Source organism: Balaenoptera borealis (genome assembly GCF_965194805.1).
Source record: "Balaenoptera borealis genome assembly, chromosome: 5".
Taxonomy (NCBI): Eukaryota; Metazoa; Chordata; class Mammalia; order Artiodactyla; family Balaenopteridae; genus Balaenoptera; species Balaenoptera borealis.
Genome location: NC_138862.1, coordinates 9,468,302 through 9,488,439, shown reverse-complemented (window position 1 = coordinate 9,488,439; position 20,138 = coordinate 9,468,302). Strand labels below are relative to the sequence as shown.

General features: G+C 40.2%; 1 long non-coding RNA gene across 1 annotated transcript in view; it reads right to left on the bottom strand.

Moving 5' to 3' along the window:
- Positions 1-20,112, bottom strand: part of LOC309630193 — a 45,672-nt gene extending 25,560 nt beyond the window's left edge. The window contains exon 1 of the long non-coding RNA XR_014245518.1: positions 19,447-20,112. This is a non-coding gene — a long non-coding RNA (uncharacterized lncRNA). The remainder of the gene's footprint in view (positions 1-19,446) is intronic.
- Between the last annotated feature and the right edge of the window lie 26 nt (positions 20,113-20,138).

Below are 20,138 nucleotides of genomic sequence, written 5' to 3'. Positions count from 1 at the left end.
ATTTGACAATAAAAAGGAACCAAGTACTGATACATGCTACAACATGGACAGACCTTGAAAACATTAGGCTAAGTGAAAGAAGCCAGTCACAAAAGAGTACGTATTGTACAGTTTCATTTGTACTGGGTCCAAAATAAGCAAATCTATGGAGACAGAGAGTAGATTGGTGGTTGCCTAGGGCTAGTGCAATTAGGGGGAGATGGGGAGTGACTGATACCAAGTACAGGGTTTCTTTTCTATGTGATAAAAATGTTCTCAAGTTGATTGTGATGATATTTGTGAATGTCTGTGAATATACTAAAAGCCATTGAACTGTATACTCCAAATGAGTGAAGTTATCTGGTATGTGAATTATATACCAAAACTTTTTTTTAATTCAGTTAAAAGGAAGATTAAATAGGTGAGGAAATGGAGGAAACATTGGTCATGAGTTGGCAACTGGTAAAAGTCGTTGTTATATAATGAACCCCACATTCCCCTTTGTCTCTGGTTTTATATACATTAGAAAAATCTCCATGATAAAAACCTAAATGAGTTTCTATTAATGAAAGGAAGAAGGAGAGAATATTATTGGAGAGTGTTAGCAGGATGTCACAATAACCGTACTTTTCAATACAAATAAGTCTTTTCTTCTTCAAGTAATCACCTCGGCAAGCCATGCACTGATCACAGGACTGCTTCCCCTGGTCAGCCTTTTTGGAACTCCTCTGAGTTTTTTTCTAGGCTTATATCCATCTCCTTAGTTTCTCCAAATGTGGGGAATCTATCTTTTAAGAGTGAATTTGATTTTTAAATATGTTTACTCTTGGAAAACATTTAAAGCAGTTATTCTACAGAATGAGATCAAGTCAGAAAGTACTACTATATGAAAGATTAAAATGTTTCATCTAAAACATACTCATAGATGAGTAATTTAACTCCTACTTTTCAATTTTCTCATCTATAAAATGGGAGCAATAAGACTCATCTCATAGAGCTGAGGATTAGATGAAATAAAATAATATTTAGCCATTATTACATTATGACATATTGTTGATAAATTATTTAAGTTACTAGTTCACATCCGGCTGTATTTGACCACAAGACTTTTTCCCTAATGAGTTTCAATATAAAGATAATCTTTCATGTCTAAAATCTTACTTCCCTGTTGTATTAGGAAACTCTGTATTTCTCATTCTGTAGGAAATTATGGAAAATAATTTTTTAAGCTATTGCAAGGGTTGTCCGTTAACCTTTATAAAGTACGGACTATAATGAGTTGGAGGAAGAGAAAATAAATTCATATATTTAATGAAAACCAAATCTGCGTGAATCAAGTGATAAAATTAGTATTTACTGCTTGGCTGGGTTGAAGCACAATTTAGAAAAAGTTTACTTCAATATGGTTGTAAGAAACATCTCAAGATGGGGCTCCTTTCCTTCCAGTTCCATGTGTTCTTACTTTGTTCATCAGTCCACACACTCACATCTGAGTCTGTTGCTCTTACTCTATCACCTGGAGCCTCATCCAGGCCATCCTTCTCTTGGGTCCTCCTGTTGCCCTGTTGTTACTTCTCCGGGCACGAGAAAGCCGTGGTGTGTGAGTGTGCAGGCAAGCCAGGAGAGTTAGTGTGTGTGTGCTTTACCTACAAGGGGGCTGAAATTATGGGCTGTCTGGTTCATTACCTACTGAAGATTCAGGGGGTATATTCTAATTTAAGATGTCCCAATCATAAATCATGAAAAGAGATAACCAGATATCATGTTACTCCTGATGGAAGTACATATATATTTGATAGAGTCAGACTAAATAATTTAACCGGAATCTGATTATGCCTATAGATACAGAACTATTAGTTTACAGAAAATAAAGGAAGCCACAGAATACTAAGAGCAGCAATCGGCAATCTCCAGACTGTGGGAAATTCTACAGGACAAATGACATGTTTCTCTCTTTTTTTTTTTTTAAGTTGGGGTGGTAGGACAGGAGAGCCATAGGTTAAAGAGACTTAAGAGACATATAGATGAAGCACAATGTGATTATATGAACTTGGATTAAATCCTGGTTTGTACAAAACTCTAAAATGATTGAGACAATCAAGAAAATCTAAGCACTGACTGAATAATCAATACAGAGAAATTACTACCTTTGGGTGTGATCATTGTATTTTTAAGATGAGTCCTTGGGACTTCCCTGGTGGCACAGTGGTTAAGAATCCACCTGCCAATGCAAGGGACACAGGTTCGAGCCCTGGTCCCGGAAGGTCCCACATGCCACAACTAACTGAGCCTGCACTCTAGAGCCCGCGAGCCACAACAAGAGAAGACACCGCAAGCAGAAGCCCGCGCACCGCAGTGAAGAGTAGCCCCCGCTCGCCACAACTAGAGAAAGCTCGTGTGCAGCAACGAAGACCCAATGCAGTCAAAAATAAATAAATAAAAATAAATAAATCTATTAAAACAATTATTAAAAAAATAAAAAATAAAAGATAAAAATAAAGAAGAGTCCTTATATTTTAGAGGTATATATTGGATATTTAGGAGAAAACAGCATGTCCTTGATTTTAAAAAAACCTGTGGGATGAAGGAGGAAGGGGTGGAGAGAGGTATTTATGAAACAAGAGTGTCATGTATTAATAGTTACTGAAGCCAGGATGACAGGGGAACGGGTTTCCTTACATAACAGTAAAAGGAATAGACTGTTTTCAAATATCCATAATCTCTTTGCTAAATATGAACCATTAATCAGAGAACTCTGCACTAATTAGCCAATTTTGCTAGAAGAATACTTTTATTAAGCTTATCTAAGTAAGATAAAACAGCTGAGCCAATAGTAATTACACTAGCCCTTGAGTAAGTCTTAAGAAAAAATAAACAGGGGTGGGAGAGAATAGGAGTGGGAGTTTGGGATTACCAGATGCAAACTGGTATATATAGAATGGATGAACAACGAGGTCCAACTGTGCAGCACAGGGAACTATATTCAATATCCTGTGATAAACCATGATGGAAAAGAATATGAAAAAGAATGTATGTATGTGTACAACTGAGTCACTTTGCTGTACAGCAGTAATTAACATAACATTGTAATTCAACTATACTTCAAAAAAAAAATTAAAAAAAAAAACAAGAGTGTAAAAGTTTTACGATATGATCACTTTCTGACAGATATGAGGGAGGTAAGATGAGAGGGTGCGTGGTCCCCACTGCCCACTGACCGGAAACTCCCTTGAGTTTGGCCTGTTGTGGAGTCACCTGACTTTGAAACATTCAAGACCCAAGAGTTTAAAAAGATTCTTTGGAGACTGAGTTCCTAAAAGATTCAGGTGAATTTTTGGAAAGAATATTGGCAGGTGACAAGAGGACATTTGCATAGCAGAACTGCAAAAAATGTCAGCTGGACAAGAAACTACTGATATAAAGCAAAAGACTGATTTAGTGCACGTACATGTTGGGGGTGTGTCTATGTATGAAGGAAGCTGCCTGAACAAAAGAAGATACAGATGAAACACTGGGGAAAGCATTTATAGCCTCAAAAATGGGAGTTAATATCCTTAATAATATAAAACGTTTCACAAATCAGGAAGGAAAGGGTGACTGTGGTGGGCCCAGTGGACTAGCACTTAGAATTCCCTCCAACCTGCTTCTGCGGGCCTTCCTGTAACTACAGAGGCCAGAAAGGGAAAAGCCATTCTACAAATCAACTACTGTTATGTAACAAACCACCCCAATACTTAGTGGCTTAAAGTAGCAACCATCTATCATAATTATAAAGATCTTTTTTTTAATCAATCTAATTTATTTATTTATTTATTTTTAGCTGTGTTGGGTCTTCGTTGCTGCGTGCGGACTTTCTCTAGTTGCGGCGAGCGGAGGCTACTCTTCATTGTGGTGCACGGACTTCTCATTGCGGTGGCTTCTCTTGTTGCGAAGCACGGGCTCTAGGTGCGTTGACTTCAGTAGTTGTGGTACGTGGGCTCAGTAGTTGTGGAACGTGGGCTTAGTTGCTCCGTGGCATGTGGGATCTTCCCGGACCAGGGATCAAACCCGCGTCCCCTGCATTGGCAGGCAGATTCTTAACCACTGTGCCACCAGGGAAGTCCCTAAAAATCTTTTTTTCTGATTGTAAAAATATTTTAGACCGGCATCATATATTTGGTCAAGTGTGAAATATCTCTGACTGTATGCATCTCAAAGCTCTAAACTTGCTTCTTAGGACCAACCACCTGCTGTCTTCAAAAAATAAACTGCTACAAAAAACAAAAATTGCAGCTGGAAACATAGCTTAAGAGATTTAAGCAATTGCGATGAATGTACCATATTTGGATCTTATGGCAAATAAAATATTTTTAAATGAGACAATTGTGGAAATTTAAATGCTGGCTCGCTATTTGGTTAGCAACTGTTCATCATTTTAAGGTTAGATAAGGGTTTTGTGGTTATGCTTTAACAAGTGTTATCTTTTCCACATTAAAACACACACAACTCCCACTAAGACACTCAACAGACATTTCACCATGAGTATGCTGGGAGAAAGTGGTGATGTACCTGAAAAAGAAGAAATGATAAAAACTTTTCCCAGGAAGGAAACTATTATATTTAGCTGGAATTTATGCCAAGTAAGTTGGATGATCAAAAAGATGATAGAATGTCCTTGAATAAGGATCAGTGAGAACTAAGTCCTCAGACTGAAAAAAGTCCCAGAGAACTGGGTGGGGGAGCATTGTTTGAGCACCTACTATGTGCTTTACCTTTGCTTCTGCCTTCAATTTCAGGTCCTGATGCCTGAGCCTTTGAGCTTTTTAAAAACTCTATTTTCTGGTAAACGTCTGATTTTCTGGTATGCCTTAACTTTATCTTGCACGCAAATTAGTTTTGCGGAGCTGGTCCCGATTTGGGGAAGTCAGAGTGTAGATCTAGAATGAAGTATTGCCTGTAAAGCTAAATACACGAGGTACAGTTCTTTCTTGTCTGAATCTAATGTTTGAGGCATCCAAAGACCAGTGAACTGGGACACAAATAGGAGAGTTAGTGGGGAAACTGCCTAACCAGGAAGGTGGACGTGAACATCAACAGCTAACATTTACCCAGTGCTTACTAGCCGTGCCTCTTTAGATATGTTTGTGCAGATTCTTGTTTAGTCTTCCTAACACTTCCATGAGCTGGTACTGTTATAACCCCTATCTTACAGAGGAGGAAGCAGGCTTCAAATGTAATGGGATTGTAAAGATATCAGGGAAACTGAATGCAACAGGTCTGTGTGCTGAAACCTACCATCATTCATCCTTGCTGGGTTCAAGATGAGTGAAGGCAGGCAAGGTCAAAACCCTGTGACCAGGACTCATCAGAAAGACTGAAAGGGTACCATCGAGTGACCCTCTTGGTGTTTGAAAGCACTTGATTGTTGTTTTTATAAATCACTTGGTATTGAAGACACACAAAACAAACAACACAACACTGATGAACCACCACACAGCTTAAGAGCTTTAAATTTTTCTTCACTTATTTTAAATAAACACATGCACATTGATTAAAAATCAAAATGAACAGAAGGATATACATACAGTGAAACGTCAGCCTCCCTATCCTCCAGCTACCCAGTTTCTTATGTGCACTTCCAGAGATAGTCTGTTTAAATATTTTTTATACAAAATGGTAGTATACTATGGTAGGCAGAATAATGCCTCCTCCGCAAGAGGTCCACTTCCTAACGCCCAGAACCTGGTAATAGGTTACCTTACATGACAAAAGGGATTTTGCAGATGTCATTAATATTAGGAATTATTCAGGTGGGCCCAATGTCATCATATTAATCCTTAAAGCTGACAGCTTTCCAGGCTGTGGTCAGAAGAAAAGGTAACTATGGAAGGATGGTCAGAGATGTCATGTTACTGGCTTTGAAGATGTAGGAAACCAAGGAATGCAGGCAGCCCCTAGAAGCTGGAAAAAGAAAAAAGAAAAAGAAAAAATAAAGAATTTGCCCCTAGAACCTCCAAAAAAGGAATGCAGCCTGACTGACACCTTAATTTTAGCCCACTCAAGACTTGCATCAGATTTCCTACCAACAGAGTTGTAAGATAATAAATTTGTGTTGTATTAAGCCACTAAGTTTGCAGTAAATTACTGCAGCAGCAATGGAAACTAATATACACCCTATATGGTACCATGCTTTTGAGTAGGAGATGTGTATGCCCCAGGCTGAACAGCGGCAACTGGTCTCCTGCTGACGCTTCGAGATGGGATGCCAGCAGGAGCACTGGGCCCGACTGGGTACTTTCTTGTGGATTTCCCAGCCCGACACATGTGCAGAGAAGGCCCTCAGTCTAGGGGAAGGACAACAGGAGGGAGAAGATGCCAGCTGGAATCCAACTTGGCTGAGAGATGCACACCCACACCAGGACCAAATGTGGAGATGACGGGCCAGAAAACGGCCCCTAGGTAAGCAACCTAAGCCTCCCCTACTGGGTGCGATTCACTCCAAGCTCCTCTGTACACTCTTTCACACGTACTTTTTTTTTTCCCACAGGTACTTTGCTTCCTCTACACATATTTTGTTTTTTCTACGCATACTTTGCTTCTAATAGATGCTTTTATCTTTTTCACAATCTTGGTCTCTTTGCTGAATTCTTTCTTCAAAGAAGACAAGAACTGAGGTCCTTCTTCCAGCTTTTCACTGCTGGAATTACTTTTCTCATTTAATATATTTTGAAGCCTCTTCCTTTTTACTACATTTACAGCTGCCTTATTCTTTTTAATGGCTACATAGCATCCCATCATATGGCTATTAAACCATTCTCCTAAGGACAGTCATTAGGCTGTTGAGTCTCATGGGAATAAGTTATAAGTAAGTCTGTGGTGTAGTACTTCCCAATTTTTCTCATCTGAAAGCACACAGATATGCTAATGTTTGTATAGCACATTGAAGCAAATTGGAGGCACGGAGGCCATTTACACTGAGCTGTGATAGTAAAGGTTGCTATATTTTCTTTATATTACATACTATAAGAATAAAATATGAAGCACTTGGGAAAACATTAGATATTGAATTTGTATAAAACTTCTAGGGCTTCCCTGGTGGTGCAGTGGTTAAGAATCCGCCTGCCAATGCAGGGGACACGGGTTCAAGCCCTGGTCTGGGAAGATCCCACATGCCGCGGAGCAACTAAGCCCGTGCGCCATAACTACTGAGCCTGTACTCTAGAGCCCGTGAGCCACAACTACTGAGCCCGCGTGCCACAACTACTGAAGCCCACGCGCCTAGAGCCCATGCTCCGCAACAAGAGAAGCCACCTCAATGAGAAGCCTGCGCACCACAACAAAGAGTAGCCTCCACTCGCCACAACTAGAGAAAAAGCCTGCGCACAGCAACAAAAACCCAATGCAGCCAAAAATAAATAAATAAATAAATAAATTTAAAAAAAAAAACTTCTAGTCTTTTCAATTTTTTAAGAAACTTGATTTTTTTCCTTTAAGTTTTTGTTGTTAATATGAGGCTAAATGCTTGCCACAGAGTTGATTCTCATTGTTCACAGTAAAAAGTAGCTGCAAATACTGCATTAGTGGATACTGAACTGTTGCTTCTTAGGGTCAGGTTCCTGCAAGCCTCTGGTCAGAACATTTTTCACCAAAATTCCATTTGCATTACAGGAGTTCATTTGCCAACATCCTTGTAAAACGAGCCAGTTTTATTAACATTGAAAACACGCTCTTCCACATAACCCTTTCCTTTTGAGACCTGCAAGCCAGCCAGTGCTAGCCAAGAAGGGTTTAACAATTTTCCTGATCCTGGATAATGTGACTGCAAATGTCTTTGGTTTTAGCCTCACAATGATGCTCTCTCCCACACTTTGTAATATAAAAAAAAAAATGAGTCGTCATCTTGTAAATTCACGAGTTTAGCCACCTTTCCATCTTTTCCTTAGCATTGATACACACTACAGGTTTTACCTGAGCACTTTCCAGAGAGGCCTCATGTACAAATCGGCAAATTTCCCCTTCTTTTTTCTGGTTGTAACTTACTGTTGATTCAACGTTGAACTCACAGCCTAATAGCACTAAAACTTGAAGGTAGCAGAATATGCCACTCCAAAATATGTCTGTAGGGGTTCAGAACATGCCATCCCAAACTATGCCATATTGGTATATTGATTATTTGGAGCTGTAGGCACCGTAAACAGCAAATGTGGGAACAGGCTTCCTGTGAACGCCCCTTATCCAGACAGACCACTCAAAAATGTCATCAATCTCCTCCCCAGGAGTGTCATCAGCTGGGAAGATTGACTCTCATCACAGGAGAAGAGAATGGAAGTGGACACCACACCCAGAGAAACACTGTCACCAACTATCATACCTCCCATCTTGTCTCCTAAGGGCCCCTTCATCTTTCCTAAAAACCATTTACTCTGCCCTAAGAGGCCTATATCCATCTCCCCTTTCCTTATAAGATGGTATTTAATTCTGAATTCTTACTCATTTTTCCCTAATTATCTCCCATGTATACATGAGGTAGATATGTTAATAAACTTCTGTTCGTTCTTCTCTTATGGATCTTTTATTACAAGGGTATCAGCTAAGAACTCAGAAGAGCGGAGGGGAAATTATTTTTCCTCCCTGACAGACTCATGCCTGAACAAAGCTTATCTAATACAGGTATTTTCTGGGAATTCCCTGGTGGTCCAGTGGTTAGGACTCTGCGCTTTCAGTGCAGTGGGCCCGGGTTCGATCCCTGGTCAGGGAACTAAGATCCCCGCATGCTGTGCAGTTCAGCAAAAAAAAGAAAAAAGAAAAAAATGTTTAACAGAAGTATTTTCTCCATAAGACGCATCAAAGCCTCTTGTACTTAGGGGACGCTGGACAGCACTTCAGCTCTGTGCTTGGGCCATTTCAAAGAGCAAAATCAACAACAAACAGGCAAAAAATATGGCACTAACTAAACCACAATAAGGACACTTATTTAAAGGACGGGAGAAGAAACAAGAAGGCAGAATGTCCAGTTTTTTGACCTCAGCTGGGAACCTGAATGTTGGCCGACTCATATTTTGACCACTCTGCACGTCTGCAGATGACTGTGACAGCACCTTGAGGATGGATTGGACAGATTCACAAATAGGAATCCACAAATAGTAAGGACCAACTCTACAGGCAATTCTTGATCAAGAGGATTTTTTTTTTAAGGTTTTCTTCTTTTTTTTTTTTCTTAATTGAAGTGTAGTTGATTTACAATGTTGTGTTAGTTTCAGGTGTATAGCAAAGCGATTCAGTTATACATATATATACATTTATATTTTTCAGATTCTTTTCCCTTATAGGTTATTACCTATACCTTATAACCTATAAGGTTATTACCTATACCTTATATTACCTATAAGGTTATTACCTATACCTTATAGGTTATTACCTATTACCTATAAAATATCGAGTATAGTTCCCGGTGCTATACAGCAAGTCCTTGTTGGTTATCTATTTTACATATACTAGTGCGTATCTTAATCCCAAACTCCTAATTTATCCCTCCGCCTTTCCTCTTTGGTAATCATAAATTTGTTGTCCATGAAGATGACTTTTTTAAGATGATCTCTTCAAATTTTTTAGAGTTATCATTGATGAGAAACTTTATTTGCTCGAGTAGGTAGTAATAAACAGGAGACTTTTTCCCCATTTCCAAAAATTGTCTGTTCTCACCATTAACCAGATTTCCCAACATTCAATCTCTTTAACTCATAGCTCAAGGGAACAATCTATCCTTTAAATCGAGTAGCTTTTGTTTTTATTCAGAGATTAATGTTTTCTTATGGTATTGCAAATGGATTTTAAATTCCATCAGATTTTTCCATTTCAAATCAGCTCCCTCCAAAAGAAAGAGAATGTGAGCCATAAATGCAAGCACATGTAACTTTAAATTTTGTAGTAGCCACATTAAAATAAAAAGAAATGGATGAAATTAGTGTTAACATATTTTATTTACCCATCACAATCAAAATATCGTCACTGCAACATGTAATGAGTATGAAAATTGGTGAGATAATTTATAATTTTGTATACTAAGTCTTTGAAATTTTAACATTTATGGCACATCTCAAGTTAGACTGGTTCGATTTCAAGTGTTTGATAACCACGTGTGGTTGGTGACTACCATACTAGACAGCATACTTTTATTTCAAAATAATGATGCAGTCTTTCCTCAAGCATGTGCAGATATCACACTACTAACTGTATAATTCTTCAGGATTCAATTTATAAGATTGACTAGGGATTGCTAGTGTACAATTTTAAACTCGTTTTCAAAAGTTGAATTTTTGCTTTAAATGCACAAACTTTAAAAATATACATACACAGGGACTTCCCTGGTGGTCCAGTGGTTAAGACTCCATGCTCCCAATGCAGGGGGCATGGGTTAGATCCCTGGTCAGGGAACTAGATCCTGCATGCCTCAACTAAAAAGATCCCCCATGCCGCAACAAAGATCTTGCACGCCGCAACGAAGATCCCGTGTGCTGCAACGAAAACCCGGCACAGCCAAATAAATAAATTTTTTTATTAAAAAAAATAAAATAGGGCTTCCCTGGTGGCGCAGTGGTTGAGAATCTGCCTGCCAATGCAGGGGACACGGGTTCGAGCCCTGGTCTGGGAAGATCCCACATGCCGCGGAGCAACTGGGCCCATGAGCCACAATTACTGAGCCTGCGCGTCTGGAGCCTGTGCTCCGCAACAAGAGAGGCCGCGACAATGAGAGGCCCACGCACCGCGATGAAGAGTGACCCCCGCTCGCCGCAACTAGAGAAAGCCCTCGCACAGAAACGAAGACCCAACACAGCCAAAAATAAATAAATAAATAAACCCAAAGTTTAAATAAATAAATAAATAATAAAATAAAATAAAATATACATACACACAAACACAAACACACACTGTAAACCAAAATCTCAGAAACAAAGACCTGATTGAAATAAAGAGGCATTAATTTGGGGTTTGTTAGGACTGCAGCCAGGAGGCACAGATTCAAGAAGTACTTGAACTGTGTGCCAGTGGACTGCAAAATAGAAGCTTATAAAGGCAAAAAAAGTAAGGCCCCAGTTACCTAAGTCGTTTGTCAAGGATTCTGATTGGAGCTGGAAAAAAAAAATAAAGGTGCTTGTTAAGCAAGGATTGGTTGGGGTCTGATATAGCTACAAAGTTGCAAGGGGAAACCTTGAGACCACAAGGCTGCAGCTAGCAGATGTATCCTTGGGTTTGGTACAGTTCAGAAAGTTTCAGTTCTCAGTGGTGCAGGGATGTATCTGAGTCCGGATTCTCAATGGCTGCCCAACCCCATTCTGTGTGCCTGAACTATGATTACTATGACTTCCATCTGTCATCAACACACACGCGTATAAAATATATTCTCATATGGTCCATGCAGTATTCTTTAAGTTCAGATGTTCAAATGTTTAAAAAAAAAAAAAAGGCCAGTGTTGACCTAATCTTTACCTAACAACTGACTTCAGATTATTCTGGGAATAACTGTCAGTCTGGGGAGTCAGATGACTTTCCAGCTCGTAGTAGCCAGCCAAGACCGTCCCATGACACCTGCCTCCTATTCATACCCTTTGTAGTCTTCTCCCACATTAGACCAGAATTGGCCTGTGTGACCAACAGACATAGCAAAGTAATGGTATGTAACTTACGAAACTAAGTCATAAAAGACAATTTGGCTTCTGTCTTTCTCACTGACCCCTGGATCACTTGCTCTGGAAGAAGCCAGCAGCCACATCTTGAGGATGCCCAAGCAGCCTACGGAAAGGTCCACTTGGCTAAGAACTGAAGCCTCCAACCAACGGCCATATGAGTCAAGGGATCCTCCAGCTGCAGTCAAGTCTTTAAGGCTGCAGCCCCAGCTGACATCTTGACTGTAACCTCACGAGCCTTGAGCCAGAACTACCCAGCTAAGCCACTCCCAAATTCCTGATCTACAGAAACTGTGGGAAAACAAATGTTTCTTGATTTAAACCACTAAGTTTGAGTAATCTGCTATGCAGCAATAAGTTACTAATACACAGTTTTAATTTTAAAATTAAAATTGGTAATGGGAATCTATCTGTAAAATTCTATTTAGATATAAATTATTTAAGGTACTGAGGACTTTTACAGCTTCAGAAATTTGATCTTTAAAAAAATATATATATATATATATTTTTAAGATTTATTGATTGATTGATTGATTGCTATGTTGGGTCTTCGTTTCTGTGCTAGGGCTTTCTCTAGTTGCAGCAAGTGGAGGCCACTCTTCATCGCGGTGCGCGGGCCTCTCACCATCGCGGCCTCTCTTGTTGCGGAGCACAGGCTCCAGACGCGCAGGCTCAGTAGTTGTGGCTCACGGGCCCAGTTGCTCCACTGCATGTGGGATCTTCCCAGACCAGGGCTCGAACCCGTGTCCCCTGCATTAGCAGGCAGATTCTCAACCACTGCGCCACCAGGGAAGCCCTAAAAAATATATTTTAAGTCAGCAATTTCTTAGCACTTTAAAACAAATTTTTAAAATTAAGCTTAAAAAAGTAAAATAAATTAAATATAGATGAGCAAAATAGAATATTGAAATGTTTTAATTAGTTAAAATTCTGAAAATTTGACCATATTTATATTTATAGTTTTTAAAAACTGATTTCTAAAGCCATAAAGTCTATAATGCCTTTATTGCATCAATTTTACTGTGTTCAATTAATACCTTTAGAAATAAATATTTCTATGAACTAAAAGTTCGTTATAAAAACCCATCAAAAATCAGACTTGCTAAATGTGAAGTTCAAAAGCCAATGAGATACTACAACACAAATAAACCTTGAAACATAATGTTAAGTGAAAGAGGTCGGTCACAAAAGAGTACGTATCTTATGATTCCATTCATATGAAATGTTCCAAATAGGCACGTCTACAGACAGAAATTAGGTTAGTGGTTGCCTAGGGCTCAGGGGGAATGGATGTAACTACTAATGGGTATGGGGTATCTGGGGGGTCATGAAACTGTTCTAAAATTGTGGTGATGGTTGCACAGTTCTGTGAACATATGAAAAGCCAGTGTGCTTTAAATGGGTGCATTATTCAGTATGTGAATTATCTCTTAATAAAGCTGGTTTGTTGCTCTTTTTTTTAAGGGAAGGTTCAAAGAACAAGAGTTGCTAAATAGCAGAGGATAAATATGTCTTTTGACAGCAGCACAAAGATTCTTTCCCAAGGAATACAATGTCTCTGGAAAATGATTGCTAAACAATCTTCTCTTCTATAGACCACTGATAACTGGATGTACCCACCACCAGTTGAAACAGAGAGGAGCAGAAAGCAGTGAGACGGCTGTGAAAGAACATCAGTGTGGCTACCGAGGTGCTTTCAAGTCTGCTTTCAAAAGGAGTCCCCCAAGCTTGGCTCTACAGTATAGCAAGCCTCATCTTATAATAAAAGGGGTTGCAGTATTAAATGCTGAGAGCAGGAACTCAATAAAGATTAGCTATCATTTTTTAAAAAGCCAGGAAGGGAGGGAAGGAAAAGAAAGTTAACAATCCAATCAAGTTCTCTTTAGAGACACCTAATGCCAGATAACAAAAAACAGTAAAGATATCATATGATGATAGAAAAAAAGTATGACTATAAGAGCAAATTATAGCAAAAGAAAGTGACATGTTATACGTGTAGGCAAGAATCCTTACTTACGATAAAGTCGGGAATAAGTCATTGATTATACTAATTGAAATGAAACAACAGATTAGTTTGTTGTTTAACAACTACTAATTTAAAGATTAGTAGTAGGTTGGATGATGTCCCCACAAAATTCATGTCCACCCACTACCTCAGAATGTGACTCTATATGGAAATAGGGTCTTTGCAGATGTCATTAGTTAAGATGAGGTCATACTGGGTTAGGGCAGGTCCTAAAGCCAATGACTAGTGTCCTCAGAAGAAGGGGAGAGGACACACAGAGACACATAGGGAAGAAGGCCACGTGAGGATGCAGGCAGAGATGGGAGTGGTGCTGCCATAGCCAAGGGAGTCCACGGAGTGCTGGCAACAACCAGAAGCTGCAAGAGGCCAGGAAGGATTCTCTGCGAGAGCTTTGAGAGGGAGTATGGCCCTGACAACACCTTGATACAGGTCTTCTGACCTCCGGAACTGTGAGAAAATAAATCCCTGTTGTTTAAAGCCACGCAGTTTGGGGTACTTTGCTATATGACAGGCACAGGAAACAGATAAACATGCCATGAAGTGTAGCCCCCAGGCCAGCAGAGGGCACTGTCTACCACCAATTACTACATAAACGGGCCCAAAATAATTACTGAGGTTTACAGAGAAAGCCATACAAACAGTGTTCAAATATAATTTAAACACTTGTACCTTTCCCATGATGATAAACAAGTTAAAATGTATCACTTTAAATAATTTACAACCATTATCATCTTACTGGATAACCTGTGACCTTTCCAACAACTTTGCTGGGAGCTGCTCTTCAACAACATCCTTGTCTGGCATCATTTCACACCCACAGGAGGTTACCTGTGGATAAATTCCCCCAACAATTTCCCTTCCACGAAGAGGTGTATATTTTAAATTTCAATAGATAGGGCCTAACTCCTCTTCAAGGAAGTAATACTACATTACATACTCACTAAAAATGCACAAAAATGGCTGGTTTTCCCCAGCCTTGGCAATACTGTTCTAGAACCAGCAGTGACGTGGGTCCCAAGAACAGGGCTAAGGGCTCTTAGACCCACATTTCTTAGCGCTTGTGCTTCACCAGCCTGATGGTACTAAAGATCCCCGACCTCCCCAAAACCCTTCTCCAGCCTAGCATGGGCACAGCTGATGCCCTTTTCAGGCACGGAGCCCAGCCTTTCAGACACCACACTGAACTGGTTCATACCAAATCTGCAGGGAGAATGTCTTGCTCCAAGTCAGCAATGTTTACGATAAACAGCACCCCTTTTCCCTGGGTCACTGTGAACATAGAGGCCAGGAACCAATTCCAGGATACCAAAGGGACAGTCACTATGGTGGCCTCAAGAATAGCTCTCTCGGGCTTCCCTGGTGGCGCAGTGGTGAAGAATCCGCCTGCCAATGCAGGGGACACGGGTTCAAGCCCTAGTCCGGGAAGATCCCACATGCTGCAGAGCAACTAAGCTTGTGCGCCACAACTACTGAGCCTGTGCTCTAGAGCCCGCGAGCCACAACTACTGAGCCTGCGTGCCACAACTACTGAAGCCCGTGCGTCTAGAGCCTGTGCTCCGCAACAAGAGAAGCCACCGCAATGAGAAGCCCCCGCAATGAGAAGCACCACAATGAAGAGTAGTCCCCGCTCGCCACAACTAGAGAAAGCCCATGCGCAGCAATGAAGACCCAACACAGCCAAAAATAAATAAATAAAAATAAATAAATCTATTTTTTAAAAAAAATAGCTCTCTCACCCATACATATACACTTGACTAATATTTGACAAGAATACTCTCCAGAGAAAAGACATTCTCTTCAATATATGGTGTTAGGAAAATTGATTATTCACGTTTAAAAAAAAATGAAACTAAACTCTTACCTTACACCACTCACAAAAATTAGCTCAAAATGAATTAAAGACTTAAATGTAAGACTAGAAACCATAAAACTCCTAGAAGAAAACGTAGGGGAAAAGCTCCTTGACATGGTTCTTGACAATGATTTTGATGGATTTGAAACCTAGAGCACAAAGCAACAACAAAAAGTGGGACTTGTTTCAAACTTAAAAGCTTCTGCACTGCAAAATAAACCATCAATAAAATGAAAAGACAACCTACAAGATGGAAAAAAATATTTGGAAACCATTAGCTTGTAAGGGGTTAATATCCAAAAATACATAAAGAACTCATAAGACTCAATAGCAAAAAACGAATAATCCAATTTTTAAATGGTCAAAGTACCTGAATGGTCATTTTTCCAAAAAAGATATACAAATGACCAATGGGTACATGAAAATGTGCTCAACATCACTGATTATCAGGAAAATGCAAATCAAAGACATGAGATATCACCTCTCACCTGTTAGGATGTCTATTATCAAAAAGACAAAAAAAAAAAAAAAGACAAGAGATAACAAATGCTGGAGAAGATATGGAGAAGAGGGAACGCTTATAGACTATTGGTGGGGATGTAAATTGGTGCAGCCACTACGGAAAAAAGTACAGAGGTTCCTTTAAAAATTAAAAATAGTACTGTCACGTGATTCAGCAATTCTACTTCTGGATATTCATCCAAAGGAAATGAAAACATTATCTCAAAGAGATGCGTGCACTCCCATGTTCATAGCAGCATTAATTACAATAGCAAAGACATGGAAACAACCTAAGTGTCCATTAATAGATGAATGGATAAAGATGTGGTGTACATACAGTGGAAGTTCATTCAGCCACAGAAAAAGAAGGAAATCCTGTTACTGTATTTGTGACAACATGGATGAACTTGGGGGCATTAGGCTAAGTGAAATGAATCAGAACGAGAAAGAAAAATACTGTAGGATCTTGTACATGGAATCTAAAAAAAACCGAACTCATAGAAACAGAACAGATTGGTGGTTGCCAAAGGGGAAGGGAGGAACGGTGAAGGGGGTCAGAAAGGTATAAAAAAAACACCAGAACCCATCACTTCTGAATAGGGCACAGAGCCGTTTAGACGGTGGGTATTTGGATATGGCAAAAGAGCTTACTTCTGCTCAGATCCACCAACCAGGTCATGAGTCAGAAGGTGTCAAGGAGCTTTTTCCCTATAATTCATTTCTCCTCAACACTCAGGAAGGTATCAAAGTTTTTCCTAAACCAGTATTTTCTTAAGATTTGTTCACAATTCAGATCCTTCGTGTGATGCCATACTGGGTACAAGTGAAGGGCGTTTTCACTCCGTCCTGGAGGTAAGGGGAGAATCCTCCGTGTTAACTCTATTAGTTTCTGATTGCTGCTGTAACAAATTACCACAAATTTAATGGTTTAAGACAACACAAATTGATCAACTTACAATTCTGGAGGTTCGAAGCCCTAAAATCAAGACATCAACAGAGCTATGTTCTTTCTGAAGGCTCCAGAGGATAACTCATTTCCTTGCTTTTTCCAGTGTCTGGAGGTTACCTGTATCCCTGGGTCCCTGGCCCCTTCCTCCATCTTCAAAGCCAGCAACGGGAGCATCTTCAAATCAGTCTCAGTCTCCTTCCCTCCCTCCCTCCCTCCCTCTCCCTGCTTTTATCTTATATCTTCTTCTGCCTCTGACCTTCCTGCTTACCTCTAATAAGGAGATTTGGGATTACATTGTACCCAGCAAGATAATCCAGGGATATCTTCCCGTCTCAAGATCCTCAATTTAATCACATTTGCAAAGTCCCTTTTGCCATACAAAGGGACATCCACAGGTTCTGGGGATTAGGACTGGACATCTAGGAGGGGGGAGGGGACTGGAACCTGTGCCATTTTCGAACTTTTGAACTTTTCTCCTCCTTTCTCTCAAAAACCCCGAGCTCTTTTTTTGAAGATTGTGTCACTTTTAACCAATTAACTCTCCTCATTATGCAACCCAATGTTCCCCAACCTTTGCTGCACATTGGAATCAGAGAGCTTTTAAATCTCCCAACGCTTGGGTAACACCCCAGCACAATTAAATCACGATGTCTGGGGATGGAGCCAGACATCAGCACTTTTTTTTTTTTTTTTAAAGATCCCCCAGGGCACTCTGATGTGAAAAATTTGGGAATGACTGCTATGAGCAACAGACTTTCTCCAAACCACCCTAAACACCCCTTCATTGACCTGCTGCATAATTTGCGGGGCCCAGTGCAAAATGAAGACGCGGGACAAGTGTTTAAAAGAAAAATCAAGAATTTCAGGACAGTAACAGCAGAGGGCGCAGACGCTGAGGCCAGCACGTTGTTCAGCATCTTCTTCCCTCCTCACCTCTGAGGAGGTCAGTAGCTGTGTGCAGGATCCATCCCAGTGTCTTGGCTTCCCAGTCCCTTGACCTCCTTCACACCAACAAGATTTCCCTGTCCCCTTCATGTGGTTCATCTGTGCAACCTCTGAGATCTGGATCTCAAAGCACCCCACACTGACCCCCAGGACCCGGCGTGGCTCCAGTCTCCAAGCTCCGCCTCCAGGGGTGCCTTGCCCTCAGAGAGCTCTGCTCCATCAACCCTACTGTGTTTCCCTTATTATGAATTTCCGACCCTCTCGTGTCCTTTCTTCTGTCCTTAGAGGCCATAGCCCTACACTACAATCCTTTCCTTGCAAACATCTTTCCCTGTGCTGTGTGAGCCTGGCAAAACACCAACCCTCCAACTTCCTCCACCAGTTGCACTAGGGACTGGACGATGCTGGGGGGAAACTGAAAGAGGCCGATTGTGCTGTCTTGACATTTATGACCACAGGTCTCATATGGGCCCCCAACTCTGCTGGTCAATGCTGCCTAATTCCCTAATAAATTCACTTTCCCGTTCTGCAAGATGGCTATGCTTTCCTCAGCTTTCCTAAAAGAATCCTTCTTGCTAATGACCTCAAATCACTCATCCTTCAAAGAGAAAACAGTGCCCTCAGGAGAGCCACCCAACAGCCTACAAGTAGACCCACACACGCTGATGTTTAGATGATTACTACTGTATAAAAACATGCTTTCATCTCTCTCTCTCCCAGCTTTAGAAACTCTTTTAAAAGAGTTCAAGTCATACAAAGTATGTTCTCGACTACAACAGAATTAAGAAATCAATAACAGCAAGATATCTGGATAATCCCCAAATAGTTGGAAGCTAAAAAATATACTTCTAAATATCCTTGGTCAAAGAAGATGTCAAAAAGTAAATTAGAAGGTATTTTAAACTGATTGAAATTGAAAACACAACATATCAGTGTTTACAGGATGCCACTAACATAGTACTGAAAGGGAAATTAATAGCCCTTAATGTCTATATTAGAAAAGAAGATCTTAAATCAATGATCTCAGCTTCCATGGTTAAAAAACAAAACAAACAAACAAACAAACAAAAAAACCCACAACACAAACCAACTAGAAAAAGAGCAAATAAAACCCAAAGTGAGAAGAGAGGAAATAAAGATTAGAATGGAAATATAATATAACCAGAAAAAATAGAGAAACATATCAATGAAACCAAAAGCTTTTCCTCAAGAAAATAAATAAAGAGTTCTAACCAGAGAGATCAAGAAAAAGATATGAAAGACACAAAATACCAATATCAGGAATGAGAGAAGTGGTATCACTCTTGATATTAAAAGGATTGATAAGGGCATGTGATGAATGACTTCATGTCAGAGTCAACAACTTAGGTGATATACACAAATTTTTTGAAAAACATGAATTAAGCTCACTCAAGAAGAAACAAAAAACCCGAAGAGCCCTGTATCTTTAAAATAGAGTTCCAAATAATCTTTAGGAGAAAAAAGAAAATACTGGGTGAGCCCCAGCGGGTGCCCCCCTTCCTGACCTCACCTGTTGACTTGATGGAGAAAGTGGAGTCAAGGTGACAGACACAGGCAGGTCAGCCAACCTGTGCTTGCGTAGAGCTGAGTCATAATGAGATGGTAGCTCTCCATAAATCTAAAAGTCACTAATCAAACACACTCAGATTACACTAAAGAAGGTGGGTGGGAGAGTTCTAATTGCTTGTCCACATCGTGACACACCTTTGGAGATTCATTTTCAGTTGAACTTTGTGGGCACAAATTTCACTGAGAGAAAAAGATGCATATATGTATCCTCCTTGGACAAACCTAAAATGCACACACGTAGCACCCGTAGGAGTTGTGTAAGATGAATAAAAATATCCCGGTAAGAGGCTTCACCCACAATGAGAGTTTCATAAACATTCTCTCCCACTTGGGGGCGCACACAGCTAGGATCCCACACAGCTAGGTACCCTGCCCACACCTGTAAATCTGTTCTTGGGACCTTTTTTTCTCTCATTCCTCTCTTGAGTTTCTCTTAAGCAAGGAATGGGATCTATGTCCTGAGAAGCAGTTACCGTGTCGAAATAATTTCACTGTAGTCAAGGAAAAAGCGAACACCCTCATTTTGCAGTGGATGACGGACGCACGCCCAAGAAAATTACTCAGCACTTGTTTTTCTCCTTTTGGGGTTCTCCCACAATAGTTTCTTCAATCCAACTGCAAGGAAGCTCTAGA